The sequence below is a fragment of the Sinocyclocheilus grahami genome, unplaced genomic scaffold (genome assembly GCF_001515645.1).
Source record: "Sinocyclocheilus grahami isolate Dianchi unplaced genomic scaffold, SAMN03320097.WGS_v1.1 scaffold2539.1, whole genome shotgun sequence".
NCBI classification, from domain to species: Eukaryota; Metazoa; Chordata; class Actinopteri; order Cypriniformes; family Cyprinidae; genus Sinocyclocheilus; species Sinocyclocheilus grahami.
This window is the reverse complement of record NW_015507718.1, coordinates 25,013-36,346: the sequence shown is the minus strand read 5'-3', so window position 1 is coordinate 36,346 and position 11,334 is coordinate 25,013.

Sequence of the window (11,334 nt, the reverse complement as noted above, 5' to 3'; positions counted from 1 at the left end):
AATATTTAGCTAGTCACAGTTTGTTGTAAGCTAATATGCTAATTGAAGCTCACAATTGTCCACGATAGAGTGGACACACACATGACAGGGTGGACACAGCATTCATTTGCAGTTAATATTGCTAAACACTAAAATGAACACATTTCAGTGTGATGGAGGATGTAATTTTATTATTTATTATTATTATATTACTTTTTTGCAAAGTTGAATAAATGTTTCATTGTCATAGTTTGTCATGCTTTGTGTGTTCTGCTTTACGTGTCCACCCCGTCATGTGCTGGTCCACCCTGTCATCTTGATATTTTAAATATAATATATATAATATAATATATTATAATGATATTCTGTATGGCGTATCTTGTCAGTGTCTGCGCTTGCTTGGCCATTTGTTGTGGAGAAAATAAGGAAAGTGTGTTCAAGCGCCAGCAGAAAACTGTAAAGAAATAGTCTTTGAGAGAAGCAGTCTTTATCGGCGGAAGTTAAAAGCAGCTCGTAAGTGTTTAGCACAGTTGTCGTTGCTAGGAAACGCTTGTTTTGTGTGTAAGTTTACTAGCGGAAAATGAGCCAGAAAATGCCCCACACCCCGGATCAGTCACAGAAATAAAGACAGATCACAGCATTTCGACATGTAGGCTTATTGTAAAATAGACTAATATGTATATGGTGTAAATTTTTTAATGTTGTGTATAAACTATATTTATTTTTACTTATAAATGTTTTTATTAGTTTTAATTTTAAAGTCATAGTTAAATAAAAGTACTTAGATATTGCTTTTTTGACTTATTTACATATGTAACGAAGTAATCCAAAAGTAATCAGATTACATTACTTTTATATTGCGGCGCTTGGATTACGTTACTGAATACTTTTTTAATGAAGTCATTTGTAACTGTAACGGAGTACATTTTAAAAATAACCCTCCCAACCATGTGTGTATATATATATATATATTAGGGCTGTCAATCGATTACAGTTTTTAATCTGATTAATCACATCCTTTTTCTGTGATTAATCACGATTAATCGCACACTTCATGAAGCACTTGTAAGCATTTTAATTTACATAACATCTTGATTGATTAACAGACCATTATGTAATGTTTAATAAATGCATTAGTAAGCATTAACAAGCACATTATCTCATATATTTCTAACTATGTGAATATATATTATCTAATGATCTGTTAAGCATTATGTAATGTTTGTTAATGATTTATTAATGAAAGCTATTATAAAAAGTGTTACTAAGATGGTGTATTTGTTTTTAAATCTTTACATGGCACAGTTCATCCATAAATTGCCGACCCGATTCAGAAGCAGTGGAGATTTTTATGACCTCAGTCACAGAATTTCTCAGTTGTTCCGAGGATGAATCTGAAATCTAGAGGTGACCGCACTTTTGGAACAGTTCACCACAGTATAGAAGACAATCATCAACTCTTAGTGAGTTTAAAAGCCGTTTAAAAACTTCTTTTTTTAACGTAAGCGGTTTTCGTACTTGAGTGTCGAGGTATTGTTGACACAGGTATTGGTATTTAGAGTTTGAAGATGTTTGAAGATTTTTTATGACTTAAGGGTTAAAAGTCTGAGAGAAGATGTCGTGTATATTTTTCAATTACGGTTGTTTGTGTTTCTTAGATTTTTAATGGTTTTATTGTTTGAACACTGTTGTATTGTGTGCTTTATAAATAAACTTGAACTTAAAAATCCTAATTCACAAACAGTTCACCATCAACAGTTATTTGTCAAATAAGTAGAGGTAGAAAGAGACACTGGAGAACAGTAAGCTCTTTAATATACAACAAAGAGAGAATGTAGGACAGTCTCTAACAGTGAAGAATAGGGCTAGGTATTGTGCAAAAATTGTCAATACCGATACCTTGACTTCGATACCGCTTCCTGAACGATACTTTTTTAGATACCAATTTTATGAAATCAATTGTCTTATGTAGCATGATGCTACAGTGTGCATGAATGGTCACGTAATACGCGCTTACGGTCGTGTAGTATGAATGGACATCTGCATATGATCGGAACTCCACGCAGCTCCCGCGCTACTCTCCATTGGAAATGAATGACTTTCGGTCTGTCGTTTGTCAGAGATAGTGGAAAGCCGGCTTGAAACGCAGTGGAAACGCCAGTATGACGAGGATCGTTTTCATTTTAAAACAAACGCACCAGTGTAAATGTAGCCTTACAGCTAAGGAGGCTGGGACTCATTCGCACTACAGCCTCAGAGTGTGCCACAAATCTGAGTGTAACCCGGTGACACAGACCGATCGGTGTATTACAGTACCACGAGAGCTATAGAGAGCAGACTGCTTCCAACACAGTCTTCTTGTCAATCACTGAGCAATCTGCGCCGCACCTCTTCTAGTCCAACACACCGGCTAGTGCTGCAGGCTTATTGGCTCACTGACGTTGATGAGATTAACTCCGTAGGTATCGAAATACGACGAGACGTTTTTCGATACTCGATGGTATCGAAGCAATTCGGTCGGTGCCTAAAAAGTTTCGAACTCGATACCCAGCCCTAGTGAAGAAACAATACAGTCATCTATACGACAAGATATTCCAGCTATCTGATTTACTTTTAAGTTCACTTAGTGCACCTCTAATGTACTTTAATCATGCACTTAAAATCAGGGCTTTTTAGGGAGTTTACCCACAAAAAAAAATAAAATAAGATAAAAAAGTTTGATAATCAGAACTCCTAGATGTTTGGGTCTGCAAGATGGTGTGTAAATGATGAAAACATTTTCATTTTGATTGAACTTTCCCTTTAATACTGCAATAGTTTTTCTAGAATCTACATGCATAGCAACAATCAGCTAACAAGCATAAATACTATAACAGCATTAAACTACTTTGCATTATACATCTATTAGTCTACGGGGGGAGCAGTATATAACTGATGCCATGCAGACAGTGTGATTTACTTGCACGTGTGCTTTGGGCTTCAGCACTGATCCATGACTGCAGTGTGAAAAAACTCCTCTCCATCAAATGATAAATTACTGCTTTAAAATTCAATGATGAACTGTCTTTAACTGAAAAATGAGTGTTTACTATTGTCATTTTGCATTATTGACACTATTTTCCTAATTAATGCTGTTCAGTTGCTTTGTCACAATCTGTATTGTTAAAAGCGCTATATAAATAAAGGTGACTTGACTGCTTTACTAATTGTTTTATAAATAAACAAACCTCCATTCTCTGGAAAAATGGACTTCACTGAAGTTGAAAATTGATTTCATTTAAATATAGTGCAGTGCTTTTCAGCTCATTTAGCAGCGGGTTAAACGGAACTGCAGGCGTTTAGTGAATGAGATGCAGGCTTTCGTGCTGAAATACAGCACACTACAGTAGTGCAGCAGTTTTGTGGATTCACTACAGCGTGTTCATCCTGGTGGTGCTTCGAACTCTGATGACCACAACAGCAGTGAACAGACTTCATTATATCGCCAACATCAGCACTCATGAACAAGTACAGCAAACAGTCGGCAAGAGGATTCACATACATGACCAAATCTGCATACTGGTACAATTTTTCAAGCAATAAACGATTGTTAAGAAAAATATAATTTCTAATAAAATGCAGAATCACATAGGGAAGAATGAGATGTGTAAGTCAACAGCACCAGGAACAAACTGCCCAAAATTAACTTGCGCTTAAGAGCAGTCAGTGATATTGAGCGAGAAAGACCTCGCCATGTGCCAGCAAAACAGAGAATGATTATGATGTAGGGAATTAAATATGCTATAGAATATGGTCAATCTCTAAAATAAATAAGAGGGGGCTCTATTCTTGCAAAGATCAGAGGCACAAACCAGATGACCACAGAAATAAAACAGGAGAGTTGGAGTGAATGGTGAGATTTGTACCAGATAGGATGAGACACCAGAAGATATCGTTCAATAGCCACACATGCCATGAAATACAGACCCACACTCAAAGAGTAGTAATATACACAACCCAGTTCATATTTCCATGAGGCTGTTGGTCCTGTTAACATACAAATGACCTGTATGAGATCTGAAAGGATCAAATGACTAACAAAACCTGAAGCAGCACGACGAGATCTGTTGAGGAAACACAAGGCAATCAGAGTTGAGATCATGGCTGGGATCTCAATGACTGAGAGGACCCAGACAAAGACCAATTCTGCACGATCTTTTTTCCTTTGAAATGTCATCATCTCCCCAGAGAATAAATCACGATCTGATCCGGTTGAGCCATTGCTGCTGCTGCTGCTGCTATGTTGTGCCACTGTTTCACAAATTCCCGAGAGGAAGCACTAAATAACAAACCAGTCGTTAGTTTTAATATGTAAAAACTGCTTCAATTTCTCAATGTAAAACAATTCTTATTTGTAAAATAGATGGCCTAACAGGTTTCTTCTGTTGCCATTAAAATGGGCGATATGTGATGTGTAACAGATAGTTCACCCAAAAATGAAAATTGTGTCCTCATTTGCTCACCCCCGTGTCGTTCCAAACCTGAAAAAAATGCATTAATCTCCAGAACACAAATGAAGATATTTTTAATGAAATCCGAGAGATTTCTGTCCCTCCGTTGACGGTCTATGCAACTACCGCATAGGGCTGTGCAATTTGGGGGAAAATATCTAATTGAGATGTTTTTGACAGATATTGCGATTTGATTTGCGATTTTAAATTTGAAGTCAAGCTTCAGCTCAATATTGTCAATAATGTGCAGCACAGTATGGGTATCATTACCCTGCTGAAAAAAACAATAGAAACCATCACAGAAAATCTTAGTTTCCATTAAACCACTTTGTTCTGGGCATTATTCCAATAGGAATTACTGTTGTTCTATTGGTTCCCATCTGCCAGATTACATCCCACCAATAGAATGCATCAAATAGACACCATTATAGATTACATTAAAACCAATACAATTCCCATTATAACCCTGAAATCCATTACGTTTGTTATTGTGTTTTGGGAGGGGTTCTATTGCTTTTTTCTTCAGCAGGCAAGATTATAATGGTATAACTACTTTTACAGAATTAACTTAATTACTGAATTTCACAGAAAATATATTTTAATTTTTTATAAATAAAGAACTGTATTTCTTAAGTCAATTATTAAAGTATTACATGTTACATAGGCTGATTTATTCATTTTAAGTATTTGGGATTTTAAGAATAAGTGGAAAACGAGCTGAATGTTTCATTTCATCCAAGTGAAATTAGCAAAGCAGTTAGACTTTTTAGAATTTACACTTGTTTTAAACGCGGAGCCAGGTGCGAGTCGACACAGGTGGTGCGCGTGCGGCAAGCCTCATCCATACTGCCAGATGCACTCGTGAAGACTTGAGGTGCGGAGCCGGGTCCGAGTATAAATGAGCATTACAAGACAGGCTGCGTGAGTGCGGCAAGCATGAACGGCTCGTCCGTGACGCGGGGTTCGCACCGCGTGGAGCGAGTATGAGAAGCATTCACAGACACAGGCTGTGTGTGCGCTCTTCTGAATTGGGAATAGCCAAAATGCATCATAAACTTATTTTAAATTAATCTGTTGGGGAGATAAAATGTGTAAGATAGCGTTCACGTACTAACAAAAACATCTAAGAATGTATCTTTTATTCTCCAGTACTGAAAACAGAACCGATATGGGAGCTCTTGATATGCGCTGTGACGCAGCTCTTGGAAATTACCTTCTTTGTTCGTTGTCTGTCATTTCGAAGCTTAAGTTAAATACGGTTTTCTTTAGTTTTAATTTGCCTAACTATCGATAGGTAATCCCACTCTGTCTCTCTCCCACTTTCGTTTTTTTTTTTTAATGGTGGGTGTGTACGCAGTTGGCTAGAGCAGTGCTGATTGGGGAGAACGGAGGTGCGCTCACTCTATTGGTTAGTAAGACTGCAACTCAAGGCTGGCAGTCATGCATATGCTCTGGAACAGAGTAATATCGCGTCCACATCGCAGGCGCAACGTCTCAAATCGCACAGCCCTACTACCGCATTGATTCCTCAAACACTTCTTTAAACTAATCCATATGAATCGAGTAGTTTAGTCCACATTTTCTGAAGAGACTTGATCACTTTATATGGTGAATAGAGTTAATTGAGGCTTTTAATCACATATTTGACTGATCAGCAAGCATAAACAGAGTCTCATTGGTTCTTAGGGATCTCAAACTGCTGCGTAACACGAGAATGGATCTCATTAGCTCTCACACAACAAGCAAGTGTGAACGAAAGTCTTTGGCAAGACATGAGGGGTGAAGTAATTAATGACAGAATTTTTAGGTGAAATATCCCTTTAAAATGCTTAAAATACAATATACATTAAAAACCATGTACAGTAAAAAGGATAAAGGTAAACTTTAAAAATAAACTTTGAAATCCCCCTGCCCATCAACTCTTTTATTTAAGCAATATCGTAAGAATGTTGTTGCTCTGAGTATTCGGTACTACAGCACAACTACAACTGTGATACTGCCTTAACAAAACTGTTCAATAAAAAAAAAAAAAAGGAAATATGGAACTTACATTTATGACAGATCTTGGCCAGTTGGTTTCTATGTTTTATTTTTCTGCATTTTCCACTGCCATTGTTTGAAGGGTTCTTTACTCATTCAGGTTCACTGTAAAAACATTCCAAAAGTTGTTGATCTGAAGGAGAACATAGTTGAGATTCAGACAAATGTGAATAAACGTTTAGTCCATTTATAAGGCAAGTTTAACTGCGACATTTCTAGTTTAATAAGAAACCTGCAAATACCGGGAGAAAGCACATATGCTCTGACTTTCCTAAATAAACCACACTTTTAATGAAAGGAAACTAGTTTGATTAACTACAAACAATCAGTGATACCAGAGGCTGAAATACAATACATGAAGTCATACATGACAATTACAAGACCAATGATGACGTTTATCGCCTCATTTTTGAACATCACAACCCCTAAAAATGGAAAGTGGCTCTGACAAGGACCTGAAAGAAAACCCCAAAGCTTCATTAAACAATATACGAGATCAGATGACAACACATGATCTTACCTGGATCAGACTGTGACTTGATGTTGTTCATCAGTAGATGATGGTGTCTGTGAACTGATGGTCGCTCTTTTATAGTCTGAATTCAAGAGGGAAACCGTGGTGAATAATGAAAGCTTAATGCACATGCAACCACAACTTTTTTTACAGTTCATCAAAGAGCAAAACCAAAGGCGTTTCATTCTAGACAGTGATATTTGTGGCACCACACCAGTCCTTGAGTCTGCTCCAGCTGTGGGTTAATCGTGCAGCCCTGCTCTTCAGTGATGTTCTACATCAGTGCGCCTCATTCTCATTACTGCCTCTTGATGAAGTGACAAATGTACATATGTACAGTTCAAACTTTATGAAAAATGGGCACTTTGTTTATTAAAGGTTTTCAAATCATTACAGAATGTATATTCCAAATGATAATTTATGTTGTGTTTTATCTGTTAACACCGGTGAAATGCTAATTCAGTTGACTACTTGCACTAAACACGATGACTATCATGCTCCTGCTAGGCTCGCTCTCCACACTCCCTCACACAAACCTAATCCTACCCCTTACAGGAAACTTTCTGCCATTTCAGATTTTCAATACATGTTTTATTAACAAGGTTTGGGAGGAGCGCGTCAGATACTTAGCCTAATTAACACAGGTGGAGCGCACTCAAGTTAATCAACACCATGATATAAATACAGCTGACTTACCTCTACCCATTGACGGTTTATCAGCATTTGGTTTGCACCTTTTGCCATTATATCGCAGACTCAGCTTCTCCCATCTAAATGACGAGACCTATACTGGGGATTTTTCGGTTCTTCGGCCAATCTGCCGGCCCCAGGATCGCTCCTTCTCTGCCAGACACTGCCGCCGAGCTCCAGGCTTCATCGCGGTCGCTGCTCTCTGCTCGACCAGCCACACACTCTACCGGGCCTCCAGCTCTTGTAGTAGACGGTAGCACGGGACCGCTTCCGCTAAAGACGCAGGCCGTGTTGCAAATTAATTTAGGTCAATTCATGAAAAGGCAGGTCATTTTGTTGTTAAATGACGTTGTGACAAAAGGATGTTGATGTTATTTTGTAACCATGACGCAAACTGCGTAGAATGCACAAACACATTACTCAGATTTTCTGAATTAATTTTTGCTAGCATTTTTACCTGTATTTTAAACTACACATTTCACTCAGATAAACGGATGAAAAAGATTGACTTTAAGAAAATAAGTTCAACTATGTACCTAAATGATTAACGACTATAGGCACAAACTAACTAGATTTATCATAGAAGAAACTTATTATTGAACAAGCAACCTAATTCACAGGTGACGTGAGTATTGCTAGGCACCTCTCTCCAAGTCTCTAGCTGACTTGCGGCTTGGCTAGCTTTTCAATACTTTCTTCTTTGGGTGGTTAAGAGGAAAATGCATGTATTTTTAACATTTAAAGGAAAGATGTTATGCCCCTTTTACAAGATGCAATAAGTCTCTGGTGTCCCCAGAATGTGTCTGAAGTTTCAGCTCAAAATACTCCACAGATCATTTATTATATCATTTTGAAAATGCCTATTTTGAGTGGAAGCAGAAACACGCTGTTTTTTGGGCCTGTGTCTTTAAATGCAAATGAGCTGCTGCTCCCCGCCCCCTTTTCCAGAATAGAGCTGAGACATTACATTTTGGTCCTGATTATCATGTTCATCACGCTGAAATCATGCGTTGTAAAGAGGTGGTTCATTGCGATTTCACTTTTTAACGTTAGTTAGTGTGTAATGTTGCTGTTTGAGCATAAACAATATCTGCAAAGTTACGAAGCTGAAAGTTCAATGTAAACGGAGATATCGTCTTTTTAAATTCTGTCAGTTTAATGTCTACAAAAACAGCTGGTAGGGACTACAACAAGTTACTTCCCGGGTGTGTGACATCACAAGCCCAGATAAACCCTGCCCTCAGGAAAAGGCAGCAAAGGGGGCGGGGCCATGCTGCGCTGCTTCAGAGAAGAGGAAGAGAAAACTAGGTGCATGTAAAAATATATTCATATATGAATCGTGATTCTGTCTTCTAACAATTCTAATGTATTCACAAATTTCAAAATCAACTTTTAGACGAGCACTAGAGGCGGTTTAGCCAATCACAACACACTGGGCAAGCTTACCAATCAGAGCCCATCGCCTATTTCTGAGGGAGGGGCTTCATAAAACCAGGAAAGGATCAGTCCATTTCTCAGAGAAGGGACAGAGCGGTGTGGAATAAAGGTAAATTATGTGAAAAAATGCGTTTTTAAAAAAATTTAAAAAACACGAAGCATTAACATGTTAGACTGCACCCCATAAACGCAATCAAGCCTAGAAAAAAAAAACAGTGAACCACCCCTTTAAACCATATGAGTTTTAACTTCAGATATACGGTTTTCTGAGTGCACATGGACAGAAAGCGGCTGTCACTGCATGAGAGTACTAAGCCAAGTTCTCATTCACACAAGTTTGTTAAAAAACACACATGAGTTACAAAAACAGTGGGTTATGTCTGTGAAGGTAAACAGCTGGGAAATAAATCGCTTGTTTATTTTAGATCTGTGGCAGCAGCAATATACAGTAAATAAATCAATAAATCACCGCTTTCTTGTCTCCTCTGAGGCCGGGACCCTAAATAGTGTTCTGTGCTCGTCTGTGCAGCCAAACACAGAACAGTTAGCTTGTTGTAGCGAATCAGCTCAAAGCAGAAATATGAATAATTAATCAACTAGTTATAATTAATTATAAATATTTAGATCCGCTGTAAGCATTCATTTGACCTCTCAGGGTCAACGGTCTGTTAATTCTAAGAATGTTAATTTCCTGGTTAAGGAAAATAACTTTCTTATTGCACAATACTACTCAGAGCATGTAGCAAAAATCTGCATGATTAGGGACTCCAGTTATGAGCAAACAATGAACAATGTCAAGTGTGATACAAGTAAGACTTTATTAACTACAAACACACACACACACATACACGCGCATACAGTTGGTATAGGAAAAGGGTTAAAGCTTAGGCAGTAAAGAGAAGAAAAATAAAAACATGATATTCAGCAGATCTACAGCCTGAAAGAAACATTAATTTATATCATTTGCACCTTTTACAAAGGTGTTTGAACTAAGAAACTGATAAGACTAAGTTTGATACTTGCACATCTCGCCTGGTTGAAAGAGTCCTGATGCTCTTTGGGGCTCCAGTAGGTTGGCTGAAGTTAGGTGATGAGGAAGAACCATTTTGAGTCAGAGGATCTTGGTGAATGGAAAGTCAAGGCCGAAGCCTGGCACAAACTTAGAGTGTCCTTAGAAGCACTCTAGCTCACATCCTCATTTTCTCAGAATCTAACAGAACCGCAGACTGAACTGGCCATGTGTTGGAGCCCACCGGGCGCCGCATCGGCTCAGGCTCCAACACGCTTCTTAGCAGAAGAACAAGAAAACATGGGCGGAACTGTGCATGAGCCTTTTTAAGGTCTGAGAAGATTCCCGCCTCTCAGGATGGGCTTGTCCAATAAGAAAGGCTGAAATTCCAAGCGGGAGGTTGGAAATACTGGGGAGTTTTAGGACTCTTTGTGTGAGAGCATGGTAATTTGCATATGGAACTTGAATCAAAATTACTAAAGATTCTTAGAACAGTAATATATTGCCACATATAATATAAACGCTCATTTAGATCATCAGAAGACAAATTCAAAGAGACCAAACATGGTATCGGTGGGGTCATTTTAACTAGTGATCTATCATAACACACACACACACAAAACAGTATACAATACAAAAGACAATATACACAAACAGTAATGGTATACACAATGTCCTGAGGAGATGTGTGTTCATTCACAGAAAGGTTTTCCTATGAATGAATTCGAGAGGAGTCCATTTTTACTGTGCATCGTGTCTCTCCTATGAAAAATGTAGTGAGAGGGAGAACTCTCAACATGCCATTAGTTTGTAAAGTGTATCTGGTCTAGCAAAGGTGTCGTGGTTGCCATGGTGACCAGGGGACTGGTGTCATTCGCAGACATTCTGCCAGCCAGTATGTTTATTGGGTGATGGGTTCTGTGACTATTTGTTAATCTAATGAATAATTGATTTGTTAAATCTAATGAAAAACGGTGTGTCTGATTTGGTCCATGCGCTACAATGTTTTACTCAAACAGTTGTCGCTTGCTAAATCTAAATGGTGGCACTGTGGGTGTAAACTTACAGATTAAGGGGCGGTAATATTATAATGAGATCCCTTTGCCATGTCACCAAGGGAGCAAAATCAGACGCGCTGGTTTTCTCAGACTCTTGCAGAAAAAGGCTTACCAAAA